The sequence below is a fragment of the Panthera tigris genome, chromosome B4, assembly GCF_018350195.1.
Source record: "Panthera tigris isolate Pti1 chromosome B4, P.tigris_Pti1_mat1.1, whole genome shotgun sequence".
NCBI classification, from domain to species: Eukaryota; Metazoa; Chordata; class Mammalia; order Carnivora; family Felidae; genus Panthera; species Panthera tigris.
This window is the reverse complement of record NC_056666.1, coordinates 29322122-29343408: the sequence shown is the minus strand read 5'-3', so window position 1 is coordinate 29343408 and position 21287 is coordinate 29322122. Positions and strand designations below refer to the sequence as shown.

The following is a 21287-nucleotide window of genomic DNA, read 5'->3' as shown; positions in this document are numbered from 1 at the left end:
TCTGTACATCCACTGAAACCTATCGCAAAAGACACTGACACAGGTCTGAAGAACCCATTGACCTTTTGGACCAGTAATCTCCCAGGTTTGGCTGAAAGGTACATACCCTTTGTGAGGCAATTATTGGCCTACTATTGCCCTTGGTGGGTACTGAGTACATGACACATTGCTGTGGAAGAGTCTTAATCAGAAATTCCAATCAATAATCTTGTTTTTGATCTCTAATTATCTTAGGGTACTCACACTTTTTAATTAATTAATTCATTCATTCATTCATTCATTTTGAGAGAGAGAGAACATGTGCAAGTATATGAGCAGGGGAGGGGCAGAGAAAGAGGGAGAGAGAAAATTCCAAGCAGGCTCTGCACTGACAGCATGGAGCCTGACATGGGGCTCAATCCCACAAAACTGAGCTGAAATCAAGAGTCAGATGCTTAACTGACTGAGCCAGGCACTGCAGGGAATTCACACTTTATATCAACATGTAACATTTCTACAAAACACATGCTGACCTACATTCTCATGAACCAACGGAAAAAAACCCTCTGATGAGTTTAATTTAAATTAATATGCAAGGTTTTTTTTAATACTTACTAGTGAATCTTTTCTTCCAGGAGTTTTTTGTTTCTCTACTTGCATTTGGGTTTTTGACACTAAATCTTGATGCTCAAGCACAAGCTCTTCATTTGGTAATTCATCATAACCTATAAAAGAAATGCATTTAGGCCATTAAATAGAAAAAAAACCATCAGATCCATTATGAAGTACCTAAACTTCAAATTTATACAAGTGTACAGCAGAATTTTCCCTCATTTTGATAAAGCCAAAAATACCATAATGCAAGATATGATATGAAAATGGTGAGAAAAGTTTTGATGAGTATTTTTATACTCTTATTATTTCATAAACATTTATAGAAATTAAACATCAGTTCGAGTTTTCTTAAGCTAATATAAACTTAGCCTAAGATAAAGAGATACCAAACAATAAAACACATATGCACAGGTTACTTATAGCTTCACTTGTAACTGCATAATATTCAAAACCACCTAAGTGTTCAAGCATAGATTACTGTTTGAATAACTGAAGAAATATACTATAAACTATGGTATGACATAAACAGTGATATATAATATGATACAAACAGCTGTACATACAACTGTATAATGAATAGAAAATTTCTCCAGAATTTGACAGGAGAATTTCTTGGAGAGAATGTTAAGTGAAAAATAAAGTAAAAAAAAGTAGATATCTAGTTTTTTACCTATCCATGTGAGAAAGAAGAGGAAATAAGGGGAAAAATATAGAGACACTTACCTTTACAAAATGAAACACAAGAATGATAAACCAGAAAACAACTTACTTAAAACAGAAGGGATAAATTGGGGGATGCAAGGGTGTGGCTTCAGGAAAAAAATCTCTCCCTCTTAAATATTTTCATTTTTGGAAGTAGGCTAATATTTCTATATATTCCTAAAACAAATTGTATTAACAAAAATAAGAATAGGGTACTAAAAATGAAGGCAACTTAAGAAATTAGTCAACTTTGGGGTGCCTGGATGGCTCAGTTGGTTAAACGTCCGACTTTGGTTCAGGTCATGATCTCACTGATTTCGAGCCCAGCGTCGGGCTCTGTGCTGACATCTCAGAGCCTGGAGCCTGTTTCAGATTCTGTGTCTCCCTCTCTCTCTAATCCTCCTCCGTTCATGCTCTCTCTGTCTCAAAAATAAACGTTAAAAAAAAAACTAAAAAATAAATTAGTCAACTTGGCGTGCCTGCATGGTTCAGTTGGTTAAGCATCCAACTTCTGCTCAGGTCATGATCTTGCAGTTCATGGATTGGAGCCGAATGCTGTGCACTGATGCTGTGGAGCCTGCTTGGGATTCTTCCTCTGTCCCACTGTCTCTGCCCCTCCCCTTTCTCTCTCTCTCTCTCTCAAAATAAATAAACTTAAAAAAAATTTTTTTTAATGAGCCAACTCAAGAAGGGGAAAAAGGGACTAATTTAGGTACTCATGATATAGTAATATATCCTCAGTCTTGGGTAAGAGAAATAAAATCATAAAATCTTTGGTTTGGTTTGTTTTTCTACTGGTATCAGCTACACAATTCTAAAACAATTTTAGGGTCTTCTAAAATTGAGCAAATGAGTAAATACATTGATGCTATACTTATACCTACATATACCTACATATACATGTTCATACATATGTATACATATTCATACACACATATAATTACATACCATAAATGTATAGATAGAAATACAGATATGCACAAACACAGACACACACACATACATACACCCCAGCACCAATGGACACCATTAGTTTTCAAATGTTGGTTTCTAGTAACATTTCCCATTTAAAAAAAAAAACAAGTCTACTAGGAAAAATGGCTGATTCTACCTATGTGCAGGAAATGTTCGAGATTGGCATGGTACATCTTGTCATACTAAATATCAAGGAATTTCTCAATGTCTAGTGTAATAAGTTTATAGTACTTAACTTGAATAAAATCCCACTAGCCAATGCCATAACAATTTTAGAGCTAAAAAAGAATAGTATAAGCTATGAAACCATTGGAAGAATGGGAATCCATGATCTCATTCCAATAATTTTTACAAAGGGGAAAAAAATATGAGTGAGGATAAGCCCTTACTTTCAAGAATGTCAGGTACCAATTGGATAAACATGGATATGGTATTAGAGTTGGGAAATAATCATTTTGGAACCTTCAAACTAGAGACTAGTTCAGCAATGTATTATGAATACATCCTAAATCTAGGAAATTATGATAGAGAATAGGATATTTGCATGATCTGAATGTATCTTCCTACAGATTACTTATTATCTGCTAAGGAGAAAATAGTAAGATGGAGGAAAATAGTTTGACCCATTGATCATTATTAAAATCACAAATTAATGATAGATGTACACAGTGTAGCTCTGGATGTGATACCCTAAGAACATCAGAAATATCCAAACTGAGGAACCTTTCTTTAAAGATACATTATTCTTCAAAGAATATAATGTCATAAAAGACAAAGAAGACCTAAGGAAATATCCTAGTTTAGAGAAGGATAGAAACATAACAACTACATGAAATACCTAATAATAAACTGGATTCTGCATGAAAGGGAAAAATGTTATAAAGAATAATATTGGGTTAAATGACAAATATTGGATTGTGAATGGTAGATTAGGAGAAAACTAGTATACTGATCTTAAGTTTACTGAAAGTATCAACTGTATTGTCACTACACAGACAACATGCTTAAACGTAGGAAATAGATGTTTAAAGGGCTATGACATACCCAACTTACTCTTAAATAGTTCAGAAATAGTCCAAAATATGCCTTATAAAAGAGAGCAAAAGATAAAGACAAAAAAGCAAACAAGAAAAATGTTAACAATAGATGATTCTACATGAAGAATATATAGATGTTCTTTGTACTGTTTTTTAACCTCTTTTTAAATTTAAAATTATTTACAAATTGAAACCTTTTTAAAGTCATTTTTTAAATAATGAAGAAAGATAAAATGAATGTGAGAAAAAGTAACAGATATTAAAAACAGACAAACATATGGATAATAAGAGTCGCTGAAGATAAATCAGGCCCTTGCACCAGGGAGCTCACATGGGGAAGACTAATGCCCTTAAAGTTTGACTTTAAAAACCAGAGGGGCGGAAGAGTGGGAAGATGGCGGTGTAGGAGGACACTGAGGTCACCGAGTCCTGCGGATCACTTAGATTCCACCCACACCTGCCTAAATAACCCAGAAAACCGCCAGAGATTAGCAGAATGGATTCTCCAGAGCCAAGCATAGACGAGAGGTCCACAGAAGAGGGTAGGAGGGGCGGAGAGGCAGTGTGCTACACGGACTGACAGGAGGGAGCCGGGGTGGAGGGGCGGCCCGCTGGGCAAGGAGAGCCCTCAAGTCTTGCTTGCAAAAGCGGAGTGGCCAGACAGAGTGTGTTCGGACAGCAAGCGGGACTTAACATCTGGAAGGGTATAAGCTAACAGCTCTGCTCGGAGAGCAGGACGGCTGGAGGACAATGGGAGGGAGAGTTGTTGAGCCCCGGATGACAGAGCGCAGCTTGGCGGGGAACAAAGGCGCTCCTCATTGCCATCTCCCTCGCCCATCCCCCAGCCAAAATCCCAAAGGGAACCAGTTCCTGCCAGGGAACTTGCTTGCACCACGCAAACACCAAACGCTGTGCTTCTGCAGATCCATCCCTTCAGCGGGTCTGACTCCCTCCCAGTGCCACAGGGCCCCTCCTGAAGAGGAACTCCCAAAGAAAAGTGAGCTGAGCCTACCCGTCCCACCCCTATGCACCTTGCTGATCCACCCCAGCTAATACGCCAGATCCCCAGCACCACAAGCTTGGCACTGTGCAAGTAGCCCAGACGGGCCTCGCCACCCCACAGTAAATCCCACCCCTAGGAGAGGGAAAGAGAAGGCACACACCAGTCTGACTGTGGCCACAGCTGTGGGCTGGGGACAGACATCAGGTCTGACTGTGGCCCCACCCACCAACGCAAGTTATTCAAGACAGCACAGGGGAAGTGCCCCGCAGTTCTGCACCACTCCAGGGACTATCCAAAATGACAAAACAGAAGAATTCCCCTCAAAAAAAAGTCCAGGAAATAACGACAGCTAACGAACTAATAAAAAACGATTTAAACAATATAACAGAAAGTGTATTTAGAATAATAGTCATAAAATTAATCGCTGGGTTTGAAAACTGTATAAAGGACAGCAGAGAATCAATTGCTACAGAGATCAAGGGACTAAGGAACAGTCAGGAGGAGCTAAAAAATGCTATTAATGAGCTGCAAAATAAAATGGAGAAAACCACGGATCAGATTGAAGAGGCAAAGGAGAGAATAGGTGAACTAGAAGATAAAATTATGGAAAAAGAGGAAACTGAGAAAAAAAGAGATTAAAAAATCCAGGAGTATGAGGGGAAAATTAGAGAACTAAGTGATGCACTAAAGAGAAATAATCTACACATAATTGGTATTCCAGAGGAGGAAGAGAGAGGGAAAGGTGCTGAAGGTGTACTTGAAGAAATAATAGCTGAGAACTTCCCTGATCTGGGGAAGGAAAAAGGCATTGAAATCCAAGAGGTACAGAGAACTCCCTTCAGACGTAACTTGAATCGATCTTCTGCACGACGTATCATAGTGAAACTGGCAAAATACAAGGATAAAGAGAAAATTCTGAAAGCAGCTAGAGATAAACGTGCTCTAACATATAAAGGGAGACCTATAAGACTCGTGACCGATCTCTCTACTGAAACTTGGCAGGCCAGAAAGGAATGGCAGGAGATCTTCAATGTGATGAACAGAAAAACTATGCAGCCAAGAATCCTTTATCCAGCAAGTCTGTCATTTAGAATAGAAGGACAGATAAAGGTCTTCCCAAACAAACAAAAACTGAAGGAATTCGTCACCACTAACCAGCCCTACAAGAGATCCTAAGGGGGATCCTGTGAGACAAAGTACCAGAGACATCGCTACAAGCATTAAACCTACAGACATCACAATGACTCTAAACCCGTATCTTTCTATAATATCACTGAATGTAAATGGACTAAATGCGCCAACCAAAAGACATAGGGTATCAGAATGGATAAAAAAACAAGACCCATCTATTTGCTGTCTACAAGAGACTCATTTTAAATCTGAGGACACCTTCAGATTGAGAGTGAGGGGATGGAGAACTATTTATCATGCCACTGAAAGTCAAAAGAAAGCTGGAGTAGCCATACTTATATCAGACAAACTAGACTTTAAATTAAAGGTTGTAACAAGAGATGAAGAAAGGCATTATATAATAATTACAGGGTCTATCCATCAGGAAGAGCTAACAATTATAAATGTCTATGCGCCGAATACCGGAGCCCCCAAATATATAAAACAATTACTCACAAACATAAGCAACCTTATTGATAAGAATGTGGTAATTGCAGGGGACTTTAACACTCCCCTTGCAGAAATGGATAGATCATCTAGACACATGGTCAATAAAGAAACAAGGGCCCTGAATGATACATTGGATCAGATGGACTTGACAGATATATTTAGAACTCTGCATCCCAAAGCAACAGAATATACTTTCTTCTCGAGTGCACATGGAACATTCTCCAAGATAGATCACATACTGGGTCACAAAACAGCCCTTCATAAGTATACAAGAATTGAAATTATACCATGCGTACTTTCAGACCACAATGCTATGAAATCAACCACAGGAAAAAGTCTGGAAAACCTCCAAAAGCATGGAGGTTAAAGAACACCCTACTAAAGAATGAGTGGGTCAACCAGGAAATTAGAGGAGAAATTAAAAAATATATGGAAACAAATGAAAATGAAAATACAACAATCCAAATGCTTTGGGATGCAGCGAAGGCAGTCCTGAGAGGAAAATACATTGCAATCCAGGCCTATCTCAAGAAACAAGAAAAATCCCAAGTACAAAATCTAACAGAACACCTAAAGGAAATAGAAGCATAACAGCACAGACACCCTAAACCCAGAAGAGGAAGAAAAATAATAAAGATCAGAGCAGAAATAAACAATATAGAATCTAAAAAAACCGTAGAGCAGATCAATGAAACCAAGAGTTGGTTTTTTGAAAAAATAAACAAAATAGATAAACCTCTAGCCAGGCTTCTCAAAAAGAAAAGGGAGATGACCCAAATAGATAAAATCATGAATGAAAATGGAATTATTACAACCAATCCCTCAGAGATACAAGCAATTATCAGGGAATACTATGAAAAATTATATGCCAACAAACTGGACAACCTGGAAGAAATGGACAAATTCCTAAACACCCACACTCTTCCAAAACTCAATCAGGAGGAAATAGAAAGCTTGAACAGACCCATAACCAACGAAGAAATTGAATCAGTCGTCAAAAATCTCCCAACAAATAAGAGTCCAGGACCAGATGGCTTCCCAGGGGAGTTCTACCAGACGTTTAAAGCAGAGATAATACCTATCCTTCTCAAGCTATTCCAAGAAATAGAAAGGGAAGGAAAACTTCCAGACTCATTCTATGAAGCCAGTATTACTTTGATTCCTAAACCAGACAGAGACCCAGTAAACAAAGAGAACTACAGGCCAATATCCCTGATGAATATGGATGCAAAAATTCTCAATAAGATACTAGCAAATCGAATTCAACAACCTATAAAAAGAAGTATTCACCATGATCAAGTGGGATTCATTCCTCGGATGCAGGGCTGGTTCAACATTCGCAAATCAATCAACATGATACATCACATTAATAAAAGAAAAGATAAGAACGATATTATCCTGTCAATCAATGCAGAAAAGGCATTTGACAAAATTCAGCAACTTTCTTAATAAAAACCCTGGAGAAAGTCGGGATAGAAGGAACATACTTAAAGATCATAAAAGCCATTTATGGAAAGCCCACAGCTAACATCATCCTCAATGGGGAAAAACAGAGCTTTTTCCCTGAGATCAGGAGCACGACAGGGATGCCCACTCTCACCGCTGTTGTTTAACATAGTGTTGGAAGTTCTAGCATCAGCAATCAGACAACAAAAGGATATCAAAGGCATCAAAATTGGCAAAGATGAAGTTAAGCTTTCACTTTTTGCAGATGACATATTATACATGGAAAATCCAATAGACTCCACCAAAAGTCTGCTAGAACTGATACATGAATTCAGCAAAGTTGCAGTATACAAAATCAATGTACAGAAATCAGTTGCATTCTTATACACTAACAATGAAGCAACAGAAAGACAAATAAAGAAACTGATCCCATTCACAATTGCACCAAGAAACATAAAATACCTAGGAATAAATCTAACCAAAGATGTAAAAGATCTGTATGCTGAAAACTATAGAAAGCTTATGAAGGACACTGAAGAAGATATAAAGAAATGGAAAAACATTCCGTGCTCATGGGTTGGAAGAATAAATATTGTCAAAATGTCAATACTACCCAAAGCTATCTACACATTCAATGCAATCCCAATCAAAATTGCACCAGCATTCTTCTCGAAACTAGAACAAGCACTCCTAAAATTCATATGGAACCACAAAAGGCTCCGAATAGCCAAAGCAATTTTGAAGAAGACGACCAAAGCAGGAGGCATCACAATCCCAGACTTCAGCCTCAACTACAAAGCTGTAATCATCAAGACAGCATGGTATTGGCACAAAAACAGACACATGGACCAATGGAATAGAATAGAAACCCCAGAACTAGACCCACAAAAGTATGGCCAACTAACCTTTGACAAAGCAGGAAAGAACATCCAATGGGGAAAAAGGCAGTCTCTTTAACAAATGGTGCTGGGAGAACTGGACAGCAACATGCAGAAGATTGAAACCAGACCACTTTCTCACACCATTCACAAAAATAAACTCAAAATGGATAAAGGACCTGAATGTGAGACAGGAAACCATCAAAACCCTAGAGGAGAAAGCAGGAAAAAACCTCTCTGACCTCAGCTGTAGCAATTTCTTACTTGACACATCCCCAAAGGCAAGGGAATTAAAAGCAAAAATGAATTACTGGGACCTTATGAAGATAAAAAGCTTCTGCACAGCAAAGGAAACAACCAACAAAACTAAAAGGCAACCAATGGAATTGCAAATGACATATCGGACAAAGGGCTAGTATCCAAAGTCTATAGAAAGCTCACCAAACTCCACACCCGAAAAACAAATAACCCAGTGAAGAAATGGGCAGAAAACATGAATAAACACTTCTCTAAAGAAGACATCCGGATGGCCAACAGGCACATGAAAAGATGCTCAACGTCGCTCCTCATCAGGGAAATACAAATCAAAACCACACTCAGATATCACCTCACTCCTGTCAGAGTGGCCAAAATGAACAAATCAGGAGACTAGATGCTGGAGAGGATGTGGAGAAACAGGAACCCTCTTGCACTGTTGGTGGGAATGCAAATTGGTGCAGCCACTCTGGAAAACAGTGTGGACGTTCCTCAGAAAATTAAAAATAGACCTACCCTATGACCCAGCAATAGCACTGCTAGGAATTTACTCAAGGGATACAGGAGTACTGATGCATAGGGGTACTTGTACCCCAATGTTTATAGCAGCACTCTCAACAATAGTCAAATTATGGAAAGAGCCTAAATGTCCATCAACTGATGTGTGGATAAAGAAATTGTGGTTTATATACACAATGGAGTACTACCTGGCAATGAGAAAGAATGAAATATGGCCCTTTGTAGCAATGTGGGTGGAACTGGAGAGTGTGATGCTAAGTGAAATAAGCCATACAGAAAAAGACAGATACCATATGGTTTCACTCTTATGTGGATCCTGAGAAACTAACAGAAACCCATGAGGGAGGGGAAGGATAAAAAAAGAGATTAGAGTGGGAGAGAGCCAAGGCATGAGAGACTCTTAAAAACTGAGAACAAACTGAAGGTTGATGGGGGGTGGGATGGAGGGGAGGGTGGGTGATGGGTATTGAGGAGGACACCTTTTGGGATGAGCACTGGGTGTTGTTTGGAAACCAATTTGACAATAAATTTCATATATTGAAAAAAATAAATATATATATATAAACATTAAAATAAAAATAAATAAATAAATAAATAAATAAATAAATAAATAAATAAATAAGTAAACATTAAAAAAATAAAAAATAAAAAAATAAAAACCAGAGCGTCTGGGACACCTGTGTGGCTCAGTCAGTTAAGCATCCATTCAGCTCACGTCATTATCTCACAGTTGGCGAGTTCAAGACCTTCATTGGGCTCTGTGCTAACAGTTCAGAGCCTGGAGCCTGCTTTGGCTGGGTTTCCCTCTCTGTCTACCCCTCCCTGACTCACACACTGTCTCTGTCTCTGTCTCTCTCTCTCTCTCAACTAAATAAACATTAAAAAAAAATTTTTTTAAACCAGAGGGGCTGAATTCTGTGAAAAAACAGTCATACATCAAGCCTGGAGCTTTCAAAGCTGGCTGTATCAGCATTGGGCAATTGGGGAGGGTGAGCGATGGCTCAGTCACAACACTGAAAGAAACAGAAATCTTCATGGAGAGGCAACATAAAAACAGCAGTTTACACAATGCGGGTGCATGGTGGGGAGCAAGTGAGAGATAGGTCTCCTCATACTGATTTCAGAGTATGTTGGGGGACTTCTCCAAAAATGAGGGAGTTAGAAGGCACCATTTTCCTCCCCCAGTACCCAACCCCCAGTATGAAAACACAGCCATCTTAGAGAAGCGGGGCTGCACAGACACCTGCTACTGAATCTACTAGTGGTGTGCTATGCCCATGAGTTTTCCTGAGAACTAGCCCACTCCAAAGCCTGCTAGCCCTGCAGAGTACCTTGCATGTACACTACACATAGCCCTTTGCCTATAGCTATCATTATGTGCCTCACCTAGCTGCACCACTAGCATCATGCACCACGTCTAACTGCCAGGTCACAGCTGCTGCTGTGTGCCATGCCCAGCTGCCAGGCCAGGCCCAGCCACCACACCATGCCCAGCCCTGTGCCCCAGCTACTGATACATGACAGACCCAGGCACATCCAGCCATTGTTGCACATCATACCCATCCTCAAGCCTCTGGCAGCCCCAGTACACAGCCCCCAAATGCAGGAAAACTTTAGGAGATCCGGCAAAGGACTAGTGACCCAGCACAGATTTTGCTAATACCACCACTCCATTCCAAGTTCCCTGGCAGGCACATCCCCTCAGAGCTGGCCTGCTTGGAGTTCCCCTAACATCACAGAAAGAAAGCACAGCCCAAAACAGGCAGAGAGTCAGAGAGACAATTGCACTAAAAGGAAAAGTGACTCAGACACAACAGCAGGGCATAAGCAACACACATAGGATACTATCCTAAGTGCCAGGTTCTGATGAAGGGGAGGCATTGCACTGCCAGGCACTCCAGGGCCACTTCGTCATAAAGTCATTACTTTCAAAAGCGGGAGATACAGTTGACTATCTTAACACATAAACAGGCACAGAGAGGCAGACAAAATGAGGAAACAGATAAATTTATCCCAAATGAAAGAACAAGACAGTCTATATTAAGTTGATGATAACAATTAAGTTTGAACCCATTCTTTATCCCCTCCCCCATATATTAGGTTTAGGGTGTCATAACTTACATTACTTTATTTCCAGAATCCTTTCACTAATATTTATACATATACTTAATTTTAATGCTTTTGTAATTCTACTTTTCTTATTCCTATTTATGGTCTTTCCTTTCCACTCAAAGAGTCCCTTTTAACATTTCCTGTACAGCTTGTTAAGTGGTGATTGATTGCTTTAACTTTTGTTTGTCTAGGAAATTCTTTACCTCTCCTTCTATTCTTAATGATAGCCTTGCTAGATAGAGTATTCTTTCTGCAGATTTTTCTCAGTCAGCACTTTGAATATATCATACCACTCCCTTCTAGCTTGTCAAGTTTCTGTTGAAAAAACTATCTACTGCTGTTCTTAAGGGTTTTCATTGTAAGTTACTGACTTCTGTTGTCTTTATCTCTGTATTTTGCAAATGTAATTACAATATGTCTTGGTGTTGGTGTGTTTTTGTTGATTTTGATCAGAATTCTCTGGGCCTCCTGGATCAGGATGTTTGTCTCCTTCCCCAGATAAGGGAAGTTTTCAGCTGCTCTTTTCTCAAATAAATTTTCTATCCCCTTTTCTCTCTTCTTCTTCTTCCAGTACTCCTATAAAGAAATGTTATTAGGTTCAGTGGAGTTACTGAGTTGTCTATGTCATTTCTTGGTTCCATAATTCTTTCTCCCTTTTGTTCAGCTTCCTTATTTTCTAATATTTTATCTTCTGTTGTAACTAATTTATTACTCTGCTTCTTCCAGCCTCCAGTTCATTGCATCAAGCCTCTTTCCGATATTGTTTTTTATGAATATAATTTATTGTCGAATTGGCTTACATGCAACACCCAGTGCTCATCCCAACAATTGCCCTCCTCAATCCCCATCACCCAGTTTCCTTCTCTCCCACCCCCATCCACCTTTAGTTTGTTCTCTGTATTTAAGAGTCTCTTGTGGTTGGCCTCCCTCCATCTCTGTTTATATCTATTTTTCCCCTTCCTTTTCCCCATGGTCTTCTGTTCAGTTTCTCAAAATCCGCATATGAGTGAAAACATATATGTTTTCCTTCTCTGACTGACTTATTTCACTCAGCATAATACCTTCCAGTTCTATCCACTTTGCTGCAAATGACAGGATTTCATTCTTTCTCATTGCCAAGTGGTATTCCATTGAATATATAAACCACATCTTCTTTATCCATTCATGTGTTGATGGACATTTATGCTCTTTGCATAATTTGGCTATTGTTGAAAGCACTGCTATAAACATTGGGGTACACGTGCCCCTATGCATCAGCACTTCTGTATCCTTTGGATAAATTCCTAGCAGTGCTATTACTGGGTCTTAGGGTAGTTCTATTTTTGTTTTTTTTAGGAACATCCACACTGTTTTCCAGAGTGGCTGCATCAGTTTGCATTCCCATCACCAGTTTCTCCACATCCTTGTCAGCATCTGTAGTTTCCTGAGTTGTTCATTTTAGCCACTCTGACTGGTGGGAGGTGATATCTCAGTGTGGCTTTGATTTTTATTTCCCTGATTGTGAGTGACATCGAGCATCTTTTCATATGTCTGTTGGCATCTGGATGTCTTCTTTGGAAAAGTGTCTATTCATGTCTTCTGCCCATTTCTTCACTGGATTATTTGTTTTTTGAGTGTTGATTTTGGCAAGTTCTTAATAGATTTTGGACACTAACCCTTTATCTGACATATGTCATTTGCAAATACCTTGTCCCATTCCGTTGGTTGCCTTTCAGTTTTGTTGATTGTTTCTTTTGCCTTGCAGAAGCCTTTTATCTTAATGAGGTACCAATAGCTCACTTGTGCTTTTAATTCCTTTGCCTTTGGAGACATGTCAAGCAAGAAATTGCTGTGGCTGAGGTCAAAGAGGGTGTTGCCTGATTTCTCCTCTTGGGTTTTGATGGTTTCCTATCTAACATTTAGGTCTTTAATCTATTTTGAGTTTATTTTTGTGTATGCTGTAAGAAAGTGGTCTAGGTTCATTCTTCTGCATGTTGCTGTCCAGTTCTCCCAGCACCATTTGCTAAAGAGACTGTCTTTTTTCCATTGGATCCTCTTTCCTGCTTTGTCAAAGATTAGCTGGTCATACATTTGTGGGTCCAATTCTACATTCTCTATTCTATTCCATTGATCTATGTGTCTGTTTTTGTGCCAATACCATTCTGTCTTGATGATTACAGTTTTATTATAGAGGCTGAAGTCTAGGATTGTGTTGCCTCCCACTTTAGTTTTCTTCTTCAATATTACTTTGGATATTTGGGGTCGTTTGTGGTTCCATACAAATTTTAGGATTGTTTGTTCTAGCTTTGAGAAGAATGCTAGTGCAATTTTGATTGGTTTTGCATGGACTGTGTAGATTGCTTTGGGTGATATTGAAATTTTAACAATATTTATTCTTCCAATCCATGACTATGAAATGTTTTTCCATTTCTTTGTGTCTTCTTCAATTTCCTTCATAAACTTTCTATAGTTTTCAGCAGACATGTCTTTTACATCTTTGGTTAGGTTTATTTCTAGGTATTTTATGGTTCTTGGTGCAATTGTAAATGGGATAAGATTCTTTATTTCTCTTTCTGTTGCTTCATTATTGGTGTATAAAAATGCAACCTATTTCTGTATATTGATTTTGTACCCTGTGACTCTGCTGAATTCATGTATCAGTTCTAGGAGTCTTTTGGTGGAGTTGTTCAGGTTTTCCACGTAGAGTATCATGTCGTCTGCGAAAAGTGAAAGGTTGCCAATTTTGCTGCCTTTGATTTTATTTTCTTGTCTTATTGCTGAGAGTAGGAATTCCAACACATGTTAAACAACAGTGGTGAGAGTGAACATCTCTGTCATGTCCCTATCTCAGGGGGAAAGCTCTCAGTTTTCCCCACTGAGGATAATATTAGCTTTGGGATTTTGATATATGGCTTTATGATGTTCAAGTATGTTCCTTCTGTCCCAACTTTCTTGAGGGTTTTTATTAAGAAACGATGTTGTATTTTGTCAAATGCTTTTTCTGCATCTATTGACAGGGTCATATGGTTCTCATCCTTTATTAATGTGATGTATCACATTGATTCATTTGTGAATACTGAACCAGCCCTGCAGCCCAGTAATGAATCCCACTTGATCATGGTGAATAATTCTTTTTATATGCTGTTGAATTTGATTTGCTAGTATCTTGTTGAGAATTTTTTCATCTATGTTTATCAGAGATATTGGCCTGTAGTTCTCCTTTTTTGTGGGGTTGGTTTAGTAATCAAGGTAATGCTGCCTTCATAGAATGAGTCCAGAAACTTTCCTTCCATTTCTATTTTTTGGAACAGCTTGAGAAGAATAGGTATTAACTCTGCTTTAAATGTCTGGTAGAATTCCCCAGGGATGCCATCTAGTCTATGACTCTTGTTTGTAGGGAGATTTTTGATAACTGATTCAATGTCTTCACTAATTATGGGTGTGTTCAAATTTTCTATTTCTTCCTGTTTGAGTTTTGGTAGTGTGTGAGTGTTTAGGAATTTGTCCATTTCTTCCAGGTTGTCCTGTTTGTTGGCGTATAATTTTTCATAATATTCTCTGATAATTGCTTGTATTTCTGAGGGATTTGTTGTGATAAATCCACTTTCATTCATTATTTTATCTATTTGGGTCCTCTCTCTTTTCTTTTTGAGAAGTTATGCTAGGGGGTTATCAATTTTAATTTTTCAAAAAACCAACTCTTAGTTTCATTGATCTGTTCTACTGTGGGTTTTTTTGGATCCTGTATTGTTTATTTCTGCTCTGATCTTTATTCTTTCTTTACTTCTCCTGGGTTTGGGGTGTGTTTGTTGTTCTGCTTCTATTTCCTTTAGGTGTGCTGTTAGATTTTGTATATGGAATTTTTCTTGTTTCTTGAGATAGGCCTGGATTGCAATGTATTTTCCTCTTAGGACTGCCTTTGCTGCATCCCAAAAAGTTGGATTGTTGTGTTTTCATCTTCATTTGTTTCCATATATTTTTTAATTTTCCCTTTAATTGCCTGCTGACCAAATCATTCTTTAGTAGATGTTTTTTAAACTCCATGCATTTGGAGGTTTTCCAAACTTTGATTTTAAGTTTCATAGCATTGAGGTGTGAAAGTGTGCATGGTATGATCTCAAATCTTTTGTATTCACTGAGGGCTATTTGTGAACCAGTATGTGATCTATCTAGGAGAATGTTCCACGTGCACTCAAGAAGAATATATATTCTGCTGCTTTTGCATGAAAAGTTCTAAATATACCCGTCAAGTCCATCTGGTCCAGTGTATCATTCAGGGCCATTGTTTATTTATTGATTTTCTGTCTAGATGATTGTTATAAGTGGAGTATTAAAGTCCCCTGCAATTATCACATGCTTACCAATAAGGTTGCTTACGTTTGTGATTGTTTTATATATTTGGGTGCTTCTAAATTCAGTGCATAAACCTTTATAATTGTTAGCTCTTCTTGTTGGATAGACCCCGTAATTATTATATAATGCTCTTCTTAATCTTTTGTTATAGTCTTTAGTTTAAAATCTAGTTTGTCTGATATAAGTATGGCCTCTCCAGCTTTGTTTTGACTCTCAATAGCATGATAGATGTTTCTCCTTCCCCTCACTTTCAATCTGAAAGTGTCCTCAGATCTAAAATGGGTCTCTTGTAGACAGCAAATAGATGGGTCTGGTCTTTTTATCCATCCTGATCCCCTATGTCTTTTGATTGGAGCACTTAGTCTGTTTACATTCAGTGTTATTATTGAAAGATATGGATTTAGAGTCTCTGTGTTATCTGTAGGTTTCATGCTTGTACTGATGTCTCTGGTCCTTTGTGGTCTTCACAATACTCACAGAGTCCCCCTTTGAATCTCTTGTAGGGCTTGTTTAGTGGTGATGAATTCCTTCAGTTTTTTGTTTGTTTGTTTGTTTTTCTGGGAAAGCCTTTATCTCTCCTTCTATTCTGAATGAGAGGCTTGTTGAATAAAGGATTCTTGGCTGTTTATTTTTCCTATTCAACACATTGAAATTTTTCTGCCACTCCTTTCTGGCCTGCCAAGTGTCAGTAGATAGGGTGCTGCTAAACTTATGTGTCTACCCTTGTAGGTTTAGTCCCATTTATTCCTGGCTGTTTTCAGAATTCTCTCTTTATCCTTGTATTTTGCCAGTTTCACTATGATATGTCATGCAGAAGATTGATTTCAGTCTGAAGGGAGTCCTCTGTGCCTCCTAGATTTCAATGTCTGTTTGTTTCCTTCCCCAGATTGGGGAGGTTCTCAGCTATGATTTGTTCAAGCACACCTTCGACCCCTTTCTCTCTTCTTCTTCTTCTTCTGGAACTCCTGTGATACGGATATTGTTCTGATTCATTGAGACACTTAGTTCTCTAATTCTCCCCTCATGGTCCAGAATTTTTTTATCTTTTTCTCAGCTTCATCTTTTTCCATACTTTTATATTCTATTTCACCTATTCTCCCCTCTACCTCTTCAATTCTGGCTGTCACCACCTCTAGTTTATTTTGCACCTCATTTACAGCATTTTTAAATTCATCCTGATTATTTTTAATTCCTTGATCTCTGCAGCAATAGATTCTCTGCTATCTTCTATGCTTTTTTTAAGCCCAGCGATTAATCTTGAGTATTATTCTAAATTATCATTCAGTTATATTTTTTATATCTGTTTGGAGCAATTCTTTAGCTGTCATTTCTTCCAGGAATTTCTTTTGAGGAGGATCTTCTGTATCATCATTTTTGCTAGTTTTCTGTCCCTTATGTGTTTTAAAAGCTTGTTATGTGTCCTGCACCTGTGAGCACTACTGTATTAAAGAAGGGTCATACATTGTCCAGGGCCTGGCCCTTCAGGAGGTGCTTTTTAGAGAGTTACTTGCTCTCTGTTGTTGTGACTGTGATTTTTTTTTTATCTCCTTACTGGTAGTGATGTTTCGGACCCTCCACCAGGTGTCTTTTGATTTGTTCATTGAAGTAGCCCTGGAAAGGAAAACAAACAAACAAAATCAAGCAGAAAATAAACACACACACACACACACACACACACACACACACACACACAACCAGAAACAGCAGCTACAAGTAAACAACAGGGTGGAGGCAGTGTTGATGAAAGCGGCCTTATCCCATACAAAGAGAGATGACGGGGGATGGGGGGGGTGTGGGGAGGGGGGCAGGAGGAAAAAAAGGATAAAAATTGACCAGAGAAACTATATGGCTTAATCCAGAGAGAGAGAGAAAGGAGAATAAAGAAGGAGGTATGGAACATGTATCAAGAGAATGGATTAAATATGTCTGCTTAAACAAAACAACAACCAGAGTAACCTGACTAGAGGAGGGAAGAGATAAGGAGGAAAGGAAGGAAGACTAGATCTATATAATAAGAATTGTCCAAGAATTAAACCAGTCAATGCAACAGCACTGGTCTGGAGGAGGGGCTGGCTGGTTCATCATCATCAATCCCGCTCCAGTAGATAAGCCATTACCAGGTGGGGAGGGGTATGGTTTGGTGCAGGCGGGTCCTGCCTCTACTGTGGGCCCTTGCTATCCCTTCGCTGAAGTCCCACCTTGTTGGTGATGGGGAAAAGAATGGTGACACCCCAGTCCCTCCTCCTCAGACCAGGTATCCCAAACCACTCTGTTCGAGCTATCCTCCCTGTGCCATGGGTGCAAACGAGGCAGTTTGTCCCGCTCCACCAACTCCCATGCCCTGGCGCTTGGCTGAGATTCAAACTCCCACTCTGTGCACCCCAGTACTGGGGAGTAGAGCTCCACACTGCCCTCTGGCATGTGCTGCATGCAGTCTGCTGTTCTGTTCTGACTGCTCTATCCTTCAGGCAAGCCTTCTTCAGAGGTTCTCCTTGCTTGCTAACGGGCAGTTTTTGGTCCCTGGCCTGAATGTGGTGAGTTTCAACTAGATGTATTCTGGTCTTCTTGTGAAATGAGACCCGTCACTACCTCCACTGGCACTGAAGCCCTGCAAAATTCTCTGGTCAGGAGATATGGTGTGGGCAGGTGTTTGTGCTGGTCTTGTGGAGGAGAGGCCTGCCACACTGAGACTGAGGTAAGCATGACTGAGGAGCTCCACCAGAGTGCAGGGGAGAGGCTTGGTGTAAGCAAGTTAGGCAGCCAGTGCCTTTACTGTACTGCTTCCCACAGGTGCCTCTGTATTTATGCAGAGGGGTGGGGGAGGGAAGTGGTGCAGGCCAGGTCCTTTGTTGCCAGAGAGATGTCTCTGTGACCTGCCTTTTAGAAACATGCTCTGAGAAAACAATCATCTCTCTATGTTCCCCAGGCACTCTTAGACCAGGGTTTCCAAGCTGTATGCCCTGCAGTTGTTTGCCTACCTTCTCTCCAGGAGCAGCACAGTGCCCTCCAGGCTCTATTTCTGCTAAACCTGCTGACCTTAACAACTCCAGGCTTTAAGCCCTACTGGTTTCAAGAATTCAACAAAATTCAGCCCCTCTCATTATCCAAGCCAATGGCTATGGGGAAATATTCTCCTCGTGCATTCTCCAGTGTGCTCTCCCTCTCACCCTTTTCTGCAACCATGGATCCCTCCCCTTCACAGCAGCCAGGATCTGTTTCTCCTCTAAACCATATCTTCACATTTTCTACTTTCTTTAATGTGGCCCCTTCTTTCTCTTTAGTTGTGGTGTTTATTCTGTCAATCTTCAGGACAATTTCTTGGGTTTTTAGGATGAGTTGATAGTCATCTAGTTGTAGTAATGGAACAAGGTAAGCCTCAGGTCCTCCTACTCCACCACCATCTTCCTGTCTCCCCATTTTGGCCTATATGGCATTTTAATGATATTAAATTTTCCAACCCATAAACATGAAATATCTGTTTGTTCATGTCCTCTTCAATATCTTTCACCAATGTGGGTTTTTGTTTGTTTGTTTTTTGTTTTTTTTGTTTTTTTGTTTTTGTCTTGGGTGTTTGAGTACAGGTCTTTCACCTCTTTGGTTAAGTTTACTTTTAGATATTTTATTATTTTTGGTGCAATTGTAAGTTGTGTTTTCTTAATTTCTCATTCTACTACTTTGTTATTGGTGTGTAGAAATGCTGCCAGTTTCTAAGTATTAATTTTGTATCTTGCAACTTTACTGAATTCATAAATCAGTTCTAGTAGATTTTGGTGGAGGCTTTAGAGTTTTCTATGTATACTATGTCATCTGCAAATAGTGAGAGTTTAAATTCTTCTTTACCAATAGGGATGTTTTGCATTTCTTTTCCTTATCTGATTGCTGTGGCTATTTCCAGTACCATGCTGCATAAAAGCTGGAGTGGACATCCTTGTCTTATTCCTGATCTTAGCGGAAAAGCTCTGCTTCTCACCATTATGATATTAGCTTTTTTTCATATATGGCCTTTGTTATGCTAACCAGTGTTCCCTCTAAACTCCCTTTGTTCAGAGCTTTTATCATGAAAGCAGGTTAAATTCTGTCCATTTTTTTCTGCATCTGAGATGATCATATAATTTTTATCTTTCATTTGGTTTGCAAATACTGAACCATCTTTGTATCCCAGAATAAATCCCATTTGGTTGTGGTGAATGAGCTTTTTAATGTGTTATTGTATGTGGTTTGCTAATATTTTGCTGACAATTTTTGCATCTGTGTTCATGAGAGATATTGGCCTATAGTTTTTTTTATGGTCTTAGGTTTTGGTATCATTATAACGCTAGTGTTGTAGAATATATTTGAAAGCTTTCTTTCCTCTTTTATTTTCTGGAATAGTTTGAGAATATGTATTAACTCTCCTTTAAATATTTGAATAGAATTCACCTGTCCATCTATCTATCTGGTCTTGGACTTTAATTTTTTGGAATTTTTTTTATTATGAATTCAATTTCATTACTTGTAATCAGTCTGTTCAGATTTTCTATTTTTTCCTGATTCAGTTTTGGAAGACTGTATATTTCTAGGAATTTATCCATTTCTTCTATGCTGTAAAATTTGTTGGCATGTAAGTTTTCATAATAATCTCTTGCAATTCTTTATATTTCTGCGATACCAGTTGTTAATTTCCTGTCTCAGTTTGATTTTATTTACTTGGGCCTTTTCTCTTTTTTTTTCTTAATGAGTCTGGCTAAGGGTTTATCAACTTTTTTAATCTTTTCAAAGAGCCAGCTCTTAGTTTTATTGATATTTTTCTAATTGTTTTAGTCTCTATGTCACCTATTTTTGCTCTGATATTCACATTTCTTTCTTCTACTTGTTTTGGGTTTTGTTTGTTTCTTTTATAGCTCCTTTAGGTGTAAAGTTAAATTGTTTATTTGAGTTTCAGGGATGACTTGATATTTAGAACAATATATTAATTGATTATAAAAGTCTTATGAAAATCTCAGTTGATCTGCAAAGAAAATATTTTTCCATTCTTAATGAGTAATGAATAAAAGGAAATTTGCATTGGGCAAATATTAAAATCAATATGAAACATTATAAGTATTCCCATTAAAGTTGAAAACAAATAATAGTTCCTCCCCACTAACTATTTATTTAACATTATCCAAGAGATCTTAACTGATGCAAAATGACCAAAAAAAATGAGGAAATAATATAAGGACACTAATGATAATTATTTACAATTGATAAGATTTTCCATCTAAATTTTTGAAGATAATCAAATATTAGAATTGATAGAGTTCAGTACAGTAGCAGGATCAGACAAGTAGTCAAATGTCAATTATTCTTCAGATCTGTAATATCCATTTAGAAAATATGATAGAAAATATTACCTTCAAATCACAATAGTGTTTTAAAAACAAGCAATTAGAACTAAAATTACAAAAGTCAAGGCAAAGATTTTTTAAATATAAACTAGAATGATAAATCAATAAAAGTAGTTAAAATCGCAATACATTGCTTGGTGGCACTTAAGCTAATTTAAGTTTATTCAAAAGAGTAAATGCACAACGGTCAAGAAAAAATAGAAACCTAGGTAAAATTAAGATCAAGGTATTCTACTGACACCAAATTTACCAGAAGTCTCAAATTTGTCCTTTTTGAACCAGGACAAGAATATACAAGTAGGTCAATGTAACTGAATAGTGAATCATGAAATAAATCTACAGATCTATTAAATCAGTTTCCTTTTGTGTCAGTTAAGAAAGTATTCAATAAAGGGTATTAAAATAGTCGGCTAACTATACAGAAGAAGTTAATAATAAATCTTCATCT

General features: G+C 38.3%; 1 protein-coding gene across 8 annotated transcripts in view; it reads right to left on the bottom strand.

The window, feature by feature from the left end:
• LOC102948481 (coiled-coil domain-containing protein 7-like) overlaps window positions 1-17064 on the bottom strand; it is a 227246-nt gene extending 210182 nt beyond the window's left edge. For all 8 annotated transcript variants that reach the window (XM_042991369.1, XM_042991366.1, XM_042991395.1 and 5 more), the window contains exons 1-2: window positions 17026-17064; window positions 595-704 (exon numbers count right to left, since the gene is read on the bottom strand). The gene's annotated coding sequence lies outside the window, so the exon portion shown is untranslated. The remainder of the gene's footprint in view (window positions 1-594; window positions 705-17025) is intronic.
• Between the last annotated feature and the right edge of the window lie 4223 nt (window positions 17065-21287).